Below are 15,595 nucleotides of genomic sequence, written 5' to 3'. Positions count from 1 at the left end.
TTTTAAACGATTTTAAAACTATATATCTATTCTTTTTTTTACAAAAAAATTTTTTTTTGTTTGGCCATGGCATACCATGTGGCTTATGGGATCTTAGTTCCCCAACCAGGGATTGAACTTGGGTCATCAACAGTGAAAGCAGGGACTCCTAAGCACTGGATCGCCAGGGAACTCACAAAACTATCTTTTAAATAAACAAGATGGGAGAGGGTGGGATGAATTGGGAGTGTAACACTGAGATATACACATTGGCACCTGTAAAATAGATAGCTAGTGGAAAGCTGCTATATAATACAGGGAACTGAGCTCAATGCTCTGTGATGACCTAGAGAGGTGGGTTGGGGGTGGGGTGTGAGGGAGGTTTAAGAGAGAGAAAATATATATACGTGTAACATTCACTTTGTTGTACAGCTGAAACTAACACAATATTGTAAAACAATTATACTTCAATAAAATAAGCTTTGGTTTTCAGGAGATTCTTAAGAAATTATATAGATTAGAGTACTAAAAATGTGTATATCATTTTAATGCTTTTTACTAAGGATATATTGTTTACCATATTAAGATACAAGTAGTTTAGACTACTGGTCTGGTGTATTTACACTCACTGTAGCATCTATTTCATTTGATTCAGTCCATTAATAAGTATAGATTGGGCCAATGTGTATCTATTAATATACTAGATGAAGTGGGACAGAAGGGACAATGAGAATAAAGGCAGCAGTAGGCATGAACCCTCCTCAATAGGCAGCTGTAATCTATTAGGCAGCTGTAATCTATGTTGAGATAAGACAGTTTAAAAAAAAATGTGACAGTCAGGACTTCCCTGGTGGCCCAGTGGTTAAGACTCAGCTCCAAATGCAGGGGACACAGGTTTGATCTCTGGTTGAGGGGACTAAGATCCCACATGCCCTGCGGTGTGGAGGAGAAAAGCAAATATGGCAGTGATCCATCAGTACCATTTCTAGAGCCTTACACAGTTGTTTAGTCACTTAAGTGATGTCTGACTCTTTTGCTCCTCTGTCCATGGGATTTTCCAGGCAAGAATACTGGAGTGGGTTGTCATTTCCTTCTCCAGGGGATCTTCTGACCCAGGGATCAAACCCACATCTCCTGCATTGGCAGGTGGATTCTTTTCCTGCTGAGACACTAGGGAAGCCCATGCTAGCACAGTGCCTTGCCCTTAATAAGGGCTCAAATAAATATTTGTTGAATGAATGAATTTATTCTATGGATACACTTGCACACTCTCATTGATTCATTTGAAGAGGTTTGTTGGCTTTACCACTACCTCATCATCATTCTTGGTGATTTTCAATATCAAATTATCCTGTTCTCCCCCTGGTCCTCCCACCTTAGCAGCCCAACACTCCAAATTCCACATCTAGGAATCATCTTTGATTTCTCTCTCCACCTCCCACATCCAAGCCATGTTGGCTCTAACTCCAAATATGCCCAACATTTGAACACTTCATCCCATGTCTATTTCCACCACATTTACTGCCCACAGTGCCCTGATGGGTCTCTATTAAAGTGCTCCAGTCACAAAATAAAATGCTCCAGTCACAGTTAGAATAAAGTTCAAACTGCTTACTGTGGCCTGCAAACAAAGCTCTGAGTGATCTTATCCTCTCCAGACTCATCGCATTCACACTGCATCACCTTGGGTTCTTATTCCTATCCCAGGACCTCTGCACATGCCTCAGCCTGGGATGTTCTCTCCCCAGCCAATTTGGGTCTCATCCTTCAGGCTGTCTAAGTATTGTTGTTCAGTCCCTCAGTCACGTCTGACTCTTTGTGACCCTGTGGACTGCAGCACATCAGGCTTCCCTGCCCTTCACTGTCTCCTGGAGTTTGCTCAGACTCATGTCCATTGAGTCAATGGTGCCATCCAACCATCTCATCCTCTGTTGCCTCCTTCTCCTTTTGCCATTGATCTTTCCCAGCATCAGGGTCTTTCCCAGTGAGTTTGCCCTTCCCATCAGGTATCACCTGCTTAGAAATCCTGACCCTCTTTAACCCACCCTCCTGTCTCCCTTGATACTATTGTTGCTGAACCCCTTTCATAGCAACAGATTATTTTATTTGTTTATTTGCCTTCCCTATCCCCCTCCTCCCATCTACCACCCCCCCAAACCCAGCTGCCTACACACTCAGTAACAGCCACAGCTTTCTCCCACATAATAGACAATCAAATATTCTTTCAGGGCTGGGAATTATAATCAAGAATGTTGTGTTCTGTGAGAATCTCCACATTTTTAGAAAAATGTGAAGAACTTCAAGTAGGGCAACAGTTATCTGTAATGTAACACCAGTGAGATAAGATTTTGAAAACACAAGGTTCATGGTTCGAGTTAATCTCTATTGGGGAACATGAAAAATTTCATTATTACAGTTTTATCACATTGTGTTTCTTCATACAAAACTGGATTTGAATTATAGCAAAAGGCCTTGCTAAGATAGGTTAAGCATTCTGACCTCTCACTGGGGAGCTTATGGAATCCTCATTTCTGGAAATCTTACTGGGTATAAAGTGTCTTTTGCAAATGAACAGTGGAATATTTCCATTGCAAAATCCCTTTCATCTCATTCTCTGACTTCCTGACACTCTTCTTCCCTGTCATTTTATTCTCTCTACCAGCCCTGCAGACAGCTGGAAACTTTACCAAAATGTTGTTCTTTACAGACTAGGTCTCTTCCAATCTGACTACGCCCATCATCACTAAGCAGGAGAAGTAGCTCCATCTTTAATGAAAATGAAGAAACAAGAGCCAGATTCAAATGCAAAGGCCAGTATCACTGCAAGAAAGCAGGGGTTTGGGCAAGTTGGTGGGAAGACTCTATTTCATTTCCATATATACCAATATCTCTTGTTACAAACTCACTGCCTTAATACCAAGATACTGAGCTTCATTTCCACTTCAGTGTTGAAATCGCCCGGAATGATGACAGGAACAATAGTGAAGTCAAGGAACCTCTTCAAATGAATGAGTAGGAGAGTTCAAGGATATCCATGGAGTACAAGAACAGGTCTGTAAAGCTTAGAACTTTTTATGTCTGAGTCCCAGGTCTGTAAAGCTTAGAACTTTTTATGTCTGAGTCCCAGGTAATCAGGAGTTTGCTTATACAACTTTCAAAAGTACTAGTTAATCTGTTCATTCAGTGGATAGAGACTATGACCCAAGCATTGTTTTAGGTCTGAGAATACAGGAGCAAACAAGGGGAATCTGGAGGGTCAATAGACAATGCATATATTTTTTAAAAATGAATTCAGATGGTAGATACTGGGAGCAAGTAAAACCAAGATGATGTGCTAGAGTTGATGTGGTGGGGAGAAAATTCTTTAGTGTGGTAAAGAGGGAAGGTCACTGGAAAGATGACATCGAAGCCAGTACCTGAATGATAAGGACCTGCCAGATGAAGAGTTGGAGAAGACAGTTCCAGGAAGAGGGAGTAACAAACAGAAAGACTCTAAGCGTGGTTTGAGAGCCAAGGAAAGGGAATGGGTTTTATTTGGAATATAATGAGAGGCCATTAGAGAGTTGATGTTTTCTTTTACTTTTTTTGGACTTGGTTTTGATTTAGGTATAGTGAATTTACAATACTGTGTTAGTTTCAGGTATAGAGCAAAGTGATTGGTTCTACATATATATATAGATATTATTTTCTCCTTTTCTATTATAGTTTATTACAAGATATTGAATATAGTTTCCTTGTACTATGCAGTAGGTCCTTGTTGGTTATCTATTTTATATACGATGTTGTACATCTGTTAATCCCATACTTCTAATTTATCCCCCCTCCCCCCACGCAGAGAGTTGATTTTTAAACAGAGCGTTGGTGCCACCTGATTTGTGTTTTAAAGGGATCTCTTCAGAGACCTCTACTGCATAGAGAATGAATTAGAAGGAAGAGAGAAGAAGCCTATTTCAGTAGTCTGGGGAAGCAAAGATGGTTGTTTGGACTAGGTCGTAGCTGTGGAAGAGGTGAGAAGTGATTGGATTCAGGACATGTTTTGGAGGTAGATCTAACATGGGGGATGAAGATGGTAAGAAGTTTTGATTATATAAATACAAATGTTTCTATTAATGTTATAACAATGCTTCTGAAAAACTTCACATTCTGCAGAAAATGTGTGATAAAAATAATAGGGCCGATACTTTGGCCACCAGATGGAAAGAGCTGACTCATTAGAAAAGACCCTGATGCTGGGAAAGATTGAAGGAAGGAGGAGAAGCGGACAACAGAGGATGAGATGGTTGGATGATATCACCAACTCAATGAATTTGAGTTTGAGCAAACTCCAGGAGATGGTGAAGGACAGGAAGGTCCAGCGTGCTGCAGTCCATGGGTCACAGAATAGGATATGACTGAGCGACTGAACAATCAACAATGGGAAATATAATGTTAGGGCAAACCACTCAAAACCCAAGGAACATGGTAACCAGAACATTTAAAAAGCAATACCAATTCTAATGGGCTTCCCAGGTGGCTAAGATGGTAAAGAATCTGCCTACAATGCGGGAGACTGGGGTTCGATCCCAGGGTCGGGAAGAGACTCTGGAGAAGGGAATAGCAATCCATTCCAATATTCTTGCCTAGAGAATTCCATGGACAGAGGAGCCAGGTGGGCTACAGTCCATGGGATTACAAACATTCAGACATGACTGAGTGACTAACACACAAAATTCCAATTATAGTAATAGTAGAGTTATGCCTTGATGGCATTTATGCTCTGTAGCCCAGCCAGTTAATCCTTCACAGTCTTAATCCCTGAGTCAGCTTCCTTCTACAAGACATGAGTTCTTGAGGGCATTCACTTCTAAAAAAGACCATCCTCAGGTTTCTAGGTGGCTCTAGTGGTAAAGAATCCGCCTGCAATGCAGGAGACAAAGGAGACCGGGGTTCAATCCCTGGGTCAGGAAGATCCCCTGGAGAAGGAAATGCAATCCATTCCAGTATTCTTGCCTGGAGACTCCCATGGACAGAAGAGCCTGGCAGGCTACAGTCCATGGGGTCAGAAAGAGTCAGACATAATTAAGCACACATACACACAGTGAAATTAAATAAAATGAATCAGAACATAGTCTTCTTTGCTGTGCGTGGACTTTCTCTAGTTGCAACGAGTGGGGGCTACTCTATTGCAGTGTGCAGGCTTCTCTTGTTGCAGAGCATGGGCTCTAGATGCACAGGCTTCAGGAGTTGCAGCTCGTGGGCTCAATAGTTGTGGCACAGAGGCTTAGTTGCTCCACGGCATGTAGGATCTTCCCAGACCAGGGTTCAAACCCATGTCTCTGCACTGGCAGGCAGATTCCTATCCACTGTACCACCAGTGAAATCCAGGGCATAGCCTTTTTATTTGTCATTTTACCATGAGACAAATGCCTTTGCAGCATCTTCATCTGTATTCATTGCTTAGACAGATAGCTGACCACAGAAAAAACCACAGCCTCTATGGAGAGCTCTAAACCAGGCACACTAGTACTCATAGAAAGTCTGTCTGTAGATTTCCTGCTTTTTGCCTAGGGTCTTTGTACATTGCCCAGGCCTTTGTAATAGTGAGGATGTTTGCCACAGATCACTTTAAAATGTTAACGCACTAGAAAAACGGTGTGTTAACCAGCACAATTTCTGTTATCCCAACATCAGTCCCTTATTACTTATTAAGTAATTTCCAATACACAAAGACACGCTGTCAGAAACAGGCTGTACAAAAGAAAGCTTTTGGAGCTTTTAAGCAAAGGAGTGATGTGATCTGATTCTGCTTCAGAAAGATCCTGCTGACTGCTGAGAGGACAAACAATGCCCCGAGAGGCTGTTGCACTGGTCCAGGTGAGAGGTGATGGTGGTTCCGATTAGGAGAATAGCAGTAAAGATGGTGAGAAATGATTGCATTCATTCTGGACATAATTCTCTGGGAGAGGTGATAGCATTTGCTGATAGAGTAGGGGTTGAGGGCAAGAGAAGAATCAAGAATGACTTATCCAAAAGTGAAAAAGAAGTGAAGACCTTCTTAGACAAACAAAGATTGAAGGAATTGTGCTTTCACTTTGAGAAGATAATTTCACAGGCTATGGAATTCCAGGTTGGTAGAATTTTATTCTCAGCACTAAATATTTCACTCCACTTTCTTCTTGTTTGCATGGTTTCTGAGAAATCAGATATCATTCTTATCTTTGCACCTCTTGCAGGTAAGGTGTTTTTTCCCTCTGGCTTCTTTCAGGAATTTTTCTTTATCTTAGATTTTCTGTCCTTTGAAACTAATACACCTGGATGTAGTTTTGTCGGCATTTATCCTGCTTGGTGTTGTCTCAGCTTTCTGGATGCGTAGGTTGGTGCCTAACATTAATTTGGGGACATCATCATTGTTTCAAATAATTCTTCAGTTCCTTTGTTTCTCCTGATATTCTCATTATTTGTGTATTATTACACTTTATGTAGGTGTCCCACAGTCCTTGGACATTCTGCTGGGTTTTTTTCCCACTCTTTTTTTCCTGTTTTCTTTAGAGGTTTCTACTGAGATATCCTCAAGCTCAGAGGTTCTTTCCTTAGTTGTATTCAGTCTTTGGATAAGCCCACCAAAGGCATTCTTCATTTCTGTTACAGAACTTTTGATCTCTAGCATTTCTTTATGATTCTTAGAATTCTCATCTATCTGCTTACTGAGCCCATCTGTTCTGACACAATGTCTACTTTATCCATTAGAGCTCTTATCAACTTAGTCACAGTCACTTTAAATTCCTGGTTTGATAATTCCAACATCTGGTTCTGATGGTTGCTCAGTTTCTTCAAATTTGTGTTTTGATGTATTATTTATTATTATGTCAGTGTTTTACAGATGCCCTTTATCAAATTAAGGGAGTTCTTTTCCATTCTGAGTTTCCTGCAGTTATAAAAGCTTCAGAATGAATGTGTATGAAGATGTGTTGAAATCTATTAAATTTTTTTCTGTACTGAAAGGATCATTTAAAAACAAAACAAAATATGTGTTTGGTCTTTTAGTATGCCTTGAAATTTTTTCATGAAATTTAGATACGATGTATGAGATGAAAGGAACTCTGATGCACAGAACTTTAGTGATATGCAGATAAGGTGTTGGGGGAGGGGGGGCATTCTACAGTCCGAGGATTAGGTCTCAGACTTTTAGTGAACTTTTGCCTCTGGAATATGAACTCACAAGTGTTTCTCAGCTTTTTCTCCCTCCTTAGGTGGGATAGGAAGGCTAGAGGGGGCTAGAGTTGAGTATTTCCCTTCTCTCAGGTCAGTTAGGCTCCACTAAAAACCTTAGTAGGTTAGGCTCTGGTTAACTAGTCTCTCTTGTCTCTCTTGTTAAAAAAAAAAGCCAGAGTGCTCTGGTGTTTTTCTGAATGGTTCCTTTCCCCCTCCCCCTTTTGGAAGCACAAGGGAATTTTTCTCAAATATTTACTGTGAGAACCTGGTCGAGTTCCTGGAGGTAAAACTCATAAAATGTGGACACTCACTGCTGACTAGGTCCCCTGGAGTATCTTATCTCTCAGACTTGTCCATACGGATCCTCCAGCAATTTGTTGATTACAGTTCAGGTTTTCCTGCCCCAGCACCACTTTCCTAAGTGGTTTCTGCTCTAGTAAATTGTGGTTCTCTGTATTCCCCTGTCAGTCTCTTCTATTTGGGGGCAGCAGTTTGCCCTGTGACCTCACTAGTCTTATGAATCTAAGAAGAGTTGTTGATTTTTAAGTTTGTAGCTTTTTACTTATTTTTAGGATGCAGTGGTGATTTTCAAATTTCTAACAGGTCAGACCAGAACTGGAAGTCTTTTTTTTTTTAATGAGCATACACACACACACACACATAGTGTGTGTGACACTATGCAGATGGTATGCTGCAGAGAAATGGATGTGCAAGAGAGAAGGGGGTACTTACAGGTCGAAATACTTCAGTAGGATGTTTCAGTTGGAGAGATGCAAGCAAGTTACCTTTGGCTGGGCAATTCAACTGCTCAATGCAAGTTATGGGGCAGATAACACATTTAGCCTTATGTTGTGACCAGCAGTTACCCACGTCTAACTCCGCCAGGCCAAAGCACAGTTGTACTTTTGCTCACTTGAGGGGCTGAACTAACTCTTAAGTGGATTGTGTAGAACTGTCAGCTTAAAAGATGCCTGTTGAGCTTCCCTAGTGGCTCAGCGGTAGAGAATCTGCCTACCAATGCAGGAGACATGGGTTCAGTCCCTGGTCCGGGAAGATCCCACATACCTCAGAGTGACTAAGCCCATGCATCACAACTGTTGAGCCTGTGCTCTAGAACCTCTGAGCTGCAACTCCTGAGACTAGGCGCCACAACTACTGAAGCCTACATGCCCTACAGCCGGTGCTCCACAACAAGAGAAGCCACTGCAGTGAGAAGCCCATGCAGCACAACTAGAGAAGCCCCTATTTGCCGCAAGCCCGCACAGCAGAGAAGACCCAGCACAGCCAAAAATAAATAAATAAATTATTTTTTCAAAAAAGCTTCCTATTGAGCAGCAGTGGAGATCAGGCACAGCGGGGGTGAGCAGCTGTCCTGATCAACTCTGGCGCATGTGTGAACACACTTTAGGGACTCCCAGAAATATTTGGGGGGGGGGGGAAGGAGCAGACCTGGAAAGGATCCGAGAGTCCCGCAAATGTGGGTAGCCAAGGGAGCTAGTGTCATTTGGGCAGTGATGTCAATGTGACTTCATTTGTACCCAGAGATTGATGAGGCTCTGGTCAAGTACCCCTAGGTCAGTGCTTCTTAAACTTTAGTATGTAAAACCTGAAAAACTAGTTAAAAACACTGGACCCCACCCCCAGAGAGTGTGATTCCCTAGGTCTGGGGTAGAGCCTGAGATTCTGCATTTCTAACAAGCTCCCAGGTGCTGCTGGTGCAGCCAGTCTTGATAGAAGGCTGGCCTGGAAGCAGTGGGGCCACAAATAAACCCTGATCCCGTCTCCATGGTGGGGGAGGGGGCAGGAGTCAGGAAAAGCTTCGTAAGGAAAGTATATGCGCTGCAAGGATGCATCAAGTCAGGCACACCAAGAACAGGAGAGGGAAGGCACTTCTTCTGGTGGCGTCGGGAGAAACTAGGTCACGTGGCGATCGACATTGATTGTTAGCACAGCTGTAATGAACACATCCACTGTGCTGCCAAGCATTGCAATGAAACACTGATTTTAGATAATGCAGTCTTCATGAGGTGTTAGTTTTACTAAATAAATATGGTAGGAAGCAATTTGAATGACCATTTCTGAACTGTGAATTTAGATTATGGGAAGCAATTCACTTATTAAAGAGGAAAAGAGGGTGACACAAATGTGTTTCATTTCCTACCATAAACTATAATAAATTTTTAAGAAATACTTTAGATAACTATCCACTGTCTCCCCTCCCCCACACCTGCAGAATACCATTGCTTATCTTATTAGATAAGGCTCTACCCATCTGATAAAAAGGGAATTTTTACTGTACCTCTCTATAGATTGACATTCTTTAGTTTGCTTTAGTTTTGTTTTGTTTTTAAATTAAGCAAAGACCAACAGTTATTATCAGTCTCTCTGGAGGTTTACACAGATGAACAGTGTTCACATTCAAACGATCACAGTTGACCTGTAGTTATCTTGTAATAAATCAGAGCATTGTGTGAAATGCCAGTTGAGTTTTAAATATCTTTTAGTATTTCTTTAAAATATATTTCATAAAGGAGGGATGCTGCATCATAAATCATGTACATATTTTAAATTTTGCCAAATTGCTCTACAAAAATGTTGAGCTCATACCACCACTCACTACAATGGTGTGTGGAAGTGTGCAGTTTCCCCATATTTTTGTTAATTACTACGTGTTGTTCATCTTTAAAATGTTTGCCAATCTGATAGTTGAAAGTGGGATCTCATTTTAATCTGTATTTCCCTAATAACTAGGGAAGTGAAACATCTGTTCTCTCTTGTTGGCTCTTGACGTTTCTTCCTCTTGTATTTGCTTCTTCATATCCTTTGTCAAGTTTTCTATTGACTTGCTTGGCTTTTCTCAAAGATTTGTAGTTCTTTTTCTATTCTAAATAGTAGCCATTTGTGATACGTGCTGCAAGAAGTTTGTCTCTGTCCTTGGTCTTGGAACTCTATGTTCGTTTTAGGTATGCGGGAGTTTTCTGTGTGTCAGTGGAAAAATCTTTCCCTTTATACCTCCTGAGCTTTGTGGCATGCTTGAAAGACCTCCCCCATCTCAAACGATACTTTAATATATCCCCTATATATGTTTCCATGCATTCTTTTTGTAGTTTGTTTAATTTTTATGTTTCTATCTTTAACTCTTCCAGTATTTACTTTTCATAAAACATAAGAAACAATTGGAGCACAAGGAATTCAGAGCTCAGTTTTCAACATACGATGTTTGAAGTGCATATTAGAGGAGAGGTATGGGCTAGGGATGTAAATTTGTGTCAGTTCAGTTCAGTCGCTCAGTCATGTCCGACTCTTTGCGACCCCATGGACTACAGCATGCCAGGCTTCCCTGTCCATCACCAATTGCCAGAGCTTGCTCAAACTCATGTCCATTGAGTCAGTGATGCCATCCAACCGTCTCATCCTCTGTCGTCCCCTTCTCCTCCTGCCCTCAATCTTTCCCAGCATCGGGGTCTTTTCCAATCAGTTAGCTCTTTGCATCAGGTGGCCAAAGTATTGGAGTTTCAGCTTCAGCGTCAGTCCTTCCAATGAATATTCAGGACTGATTTCTTTTAGGATGGACTGGTTTGATCTCCTTGTAGTCCAAGGGACTCTCAAGAGTCTTCTCCAACACCACAGTTCAAAAGCATCGATTCCTCGGTGCCCAGCTTTCTTTATAGTCTAACTCTCACATCCATACATAACTACTGGAAAAACCATAGCTTTGACTAGACGGACCTTTGTTGGCAAAGTAATGTAATGTCATTGTTACATAGAAGATATTTATGACTCTGGAGGTGGGATTATCAAACAAGAGATTATAGAATCAAAGGAGAGAGCCCAAAACTAAGCAATCCCTGAGGCAACCCAAAGTTTAGAAGTTGAACAAAGGAGATTGGGAAAAAAGAGGCAGTGAAGTCAGAGGAAAACAAGAAAGAGTGGTGCCATGGAAACCCAGAGGAGGATGTTTGAAGAATGCAAGTGATCAACCCTGCTAAACACCTGTAAGAGATCAAGCAGGACAAGGACGGAGAGATGTCTCTGAATTTAGTAATGTTGAGATGATTGGTGACCTCAACAAGAGCGGATATGTTGGAGTGGTAAGAATGGACACCCCCCTGGACTGAGTTTAGGAGGGAAAGGAAAGGTAAGAAGTAGAGATAGTGACTAATCATGGACCACAAGTCTAAGAAATGTTGCTTCAAAGGAGAACAAAAGAATGGAAATGGAGATGGGTGAGGTGTTAAAAATGGGAGATACATGGGCATATCTGAATAATGATGGAAATGATCCAATAGAGATCGAGAAACTCAAGTGGGAGAGAAAGGGGATAACTGAACTTTAAGATATGCCTCTAAGTTAATTTGTTTTCACATGAATAACCCGTTGTCTTGATACCATCCACTGATTCATCCATTTGTTCCCTGCTGATTTGGAACCTTAAAAAATATGAAATACTCCTTTGTATTCCATAGTCTGTCCTACTGTTCTTCCATGATTCGGCTTCCATGCCACTAAGACCATTTTCAAGTTATGCCCATTGTGATGGACCTGTTTTATCTCAGCTGTTGTTCTTAGCAGACTAATTTTGTTCTGGCAATGCAGTATTCTCTTGGACGTCTCTCAGGATGTAAGGTAGAATTTTTAAAACATTTTCCACATGAACTATCCCCTCAGAAGTCAATTGTTTTCTTGTTCATTTTAGTGTTTCTCCACTGTGCTGTTGGTTTTCCTGAAACGTCTACTGACAGGCCATTCATGTGAAGGACTAAGATGGCTACATTTTGGTATATTGATCTGTAGTCTTCTGCAGTTGTGAATCACTCTTCACTGGACACATTTTCTCTCAGAATGTGACAGAGCTGTGTGGATGAATAGTTAGGATGTGCCGACAGGAGGATTCCTGTTTATGAGGCATGGATGGGGAACAGGTGGCAATCAGAGGTGGGGAAAGTGTCTTAGTGGATGTATCAGGGTTTAGAGGATTTAACTGCTATTCCAACATGTCCTTTGTTCTCCATCACCTTATGGTAGTCTACAAATTACCTGGACAATCCCCACTGATCTCTCCAACCACAGAGTCAATGCTGGGCTCCCTTTATGTGCACAAGAAGGGCTTTATTTAGAAAGCTGCTCTCACTGGCCATGGCCAGGGCTAAACACTACAGCAAGACACTGTGCACAGAGTTGGAGAATGGCCCAGCCACTTTGGCAGACCTTTACCTATCTTCTCTACTTTCTGTTTCATGACTCACTCTAGCTCCTAAGCCCTGCGAATTCTGAGCTTTTCAGGGGCTCTATTTGGAAGATTCATAATCATTTCTCCAGTATCCTTCTTCCATTCCTGTGTAAGCAGGATGTGGGTTCCAGAGTATAATTTCCAGAAATTTCCTATTGTTTCTGAAAGGTCAGATAACAGTGGTTTAGTGTACAGTCCTATAGAATCGGACTGCCTGGCTCCAACAAACTCTTAACCTCTCTGTGGCTCTGTTTACTCGTTTTGAAATTGCATAATAATAGTGCCAACCTTGCAGAATTATTTAAGTGGTTTAATGCACATGAATTGTTTCGTGCAGTAGCTGGCCCCCTGGAAGCGCTGAATGTATGTGTGTATGTGCTGTGCTCAGTCGTGTCTCTTTGTGACCCCATGGACTGTCACCTGCCAGGTTCCTCTGTCCATCGGATTTCCTAGGGAAAAATACTGGAGTGGGTTGTCAGTTCCTTCTCCAAGGGATCTTCCTGACCCCCATCGCTTGTGTCTCCTGCCTCGGCAGGTGGATTCTTTACCACTGTGCTATTTGAATTGCACATTCTCTCGATTTACTTAGAGTAAGTAGAGTTGTAAGAAATCCTAGAGATCTTCTAATAGAGCACTCTCCTTTTAAAAATGAGACAAGTGCTCGGGCCTGGTGCACTGGGAAAACCCAGAAGGATTGGATAGAGAGGGAAGTAGGAGGGGGGATCGGGATGGGGAATACATGTAAATCCATGGCTGATTCATGTCAATGTATGACAAAAACCACTACAATATTGTAAAGTAATTAGCCTACAACTAATAAAAATAAATAAAAAAAAAACAAAAAAGCAAACAAGCAAAATAAATAAATAAATAAATAAATAAAAATGGGCAAAGAAATGAGAAAGAACTTCTCCAAAGCTATAAGTCTATTTAGGGGAAGAACTTATACAAAAGTCAAGATCTCTTATATCTTAGTCCAATTCCTCTCTTACTGAAAATAACTAGATAAATACTTACCATAGGTACCAAAGTTATAAACTATGTATGTCTGGGACCATTCTTTGTCCTTTTTCTCCTCTGAAAACAGAACAGTCCTTCCTTGTATTTAAAGCGCATCTTTCCACCTGGACTTTGATCCCATTCTCTCCTCCTGCTTTCTCTAATATTTTCTTATTAATTAATAATACCTTCTTTTTGTGGTATATTCAATCTCTTTCTCTGAACTGGATCCTTTCCACTGGTCTTTGATCATGTTGAAATCTATCCCAAGTCATTCAAGCCCTGATGCTCCCACTCTTGGATTCTGCTCTATCTTTCCACTCTCTTTCACCTCCAAACTCCTGCAAACTCCTCTTCACATTGTGAGTACTTTCTTCTTCTCCCATCCCACTGGAGCCTGCCTCTGGCCTTATCACTCCAGCAAGCATCTCTCACTAAAATCACTTATGACTTCCAACTTACTAAATCCAATTTTCAGGCATCAGATTCTCCCACATCTCAGCAGCTGGGACCCAGGTGATGGGTTCCACCATCTTGAAACATGGTCCTCTTTGGGCTGTAGGGTCCTGACACTCCTGTGATGTTTATCCTCTCTCCTTTGCCATTCTTTCTCTGTAATGTATGTTCATTCGTCACTTCCACCTGACTGGTAAAGGTTGCAGTTACATGAACAGGTCTTGCTTCTTTTATTTTCCCTTATTTTTTTAGAGTGCTTTAGTTCTTTTCTATGTTTGAGTCTCTACTCTTCCTGGGTGAGTTAGAGTCTAAGGCTTTAATGACGGTTTATATAACATTAGCTTCCATGTTTCTATCTCCAACTCAGACCTATCTGCCTATGGACTACTGTCATCCTTTCTTAGACAGCTCAAAAATTCCTCAAAATCAACATGTTCAAACAGAAATCTTTGATTTCCTCTCCTAAAGAAGACACACTAGTGATATTTCACAGCTTTGAAAGGCACACTAATCAATGAAGTTATGCACCCTCCAAACCTAGGAGTTATCATCTTTGAGACCCCCTCATTCCCTATATCCAATCCACTATCGAATTTGTTTTCTAAATACATCTTGAATCCATCCACTTCTCTCTGCTTTCACCTCAACTCCCAGATGCAGCTACCATCCTCTCTACCCTAGACCACAAAGTGATCTCTTCACGGCCACGTGCTCCCTCCATTCTTTCTTGATAATTGCATTCGGACCAAGGTTTTCAAAATGCATGTCTGGGGACACCCCTGGCAGTCTAGTGGTTAGGACTCTGCACTTTCACTATCGGGGGTGTGAGTTTGATTCACTTCTGACTCTCTCCCCTTCCCCATTCTCAACACACATCTCCATAAAACCATTTAATAGCTTCTTCTTCTTCTTAGGAAGGAGACAGTGTTCTTCCATAGGGCTCACAAAGCCCTGCTGCCTCTGGCTCCTGCTTACTTTTCCAGCTCACCTTGCAAGGCACTCCCTGCCACTGTCTCCCTACCTTTTTCCCTGTGACTCATATATGCCAGGCCCCTCCCACCACAGGGCTGCTGAACATACTGTTTCCTCCGCTTGGACCAGTCATCTCTCCCCTCTTCGTGTGGTTAACTCCTTCTCAGCCTCTGGGATCTCAGCTTGAGCATTATTTGCACAGGGAAGACGACTTGGCCTTCACTGATGAATTCAGGCATCCTTACCACAGCCTTGCCTGGCACCAGATACTGATTCATTACCGTTGCGGTCGTCTATTTATTTGTGTGAATACCTGAATAATTTCTCTCTCCCCTCACTACTCACTCATTCACTCAGCAAATATATACTGAAATCCTAGTAATACATATACCAGGCATGATTTTAGAAGGGGCGACCAACTATAAACAAAGAGCTCTGCAATATGACATCCAGAGGTGAAAAGTACCCTGAAGAAATAGGAAGTGGGAGAAGAGGACAGAGAGTATGAGAGGCTGCTGGCTTGGATAGGATGGTGAGGGAAGGCTTCTCAGAGGCAGTGATGGAGCCCAGGTTTCATTGAAGAGGAGGGCAAGTCAGGAGGTGGTCTGGGGGATAAGCATCCCAGGTCAAGGACCAGTCAGCAGTGAGTGGGGCAAGGTTTGGGCAAGGTCAGGAAAAAACAACCACTAGAAGCTTTTCAACAAGGAGTGACAGTGTTTAATGCACATCCTCAAATGATCACTGTGGCTGTCGTGGGGCGAAGAATGA

Source organism: Muntiacus reevesi, chromosome X (genome assembly GCF_963930625.1).
Source record: "Muntiacus reevesi chromosome X, mMunRee1.1, whole genome shotgun sequence".
Lineage (NCBI taxonomy): Eukaryota > Metazoa > Chordata > Mammalia > Artiodactyla > Cervidae > Muntiacus > Muntiacus reevesi.
Note: the sequence above shows the minus strand (reverse complement) of the source record.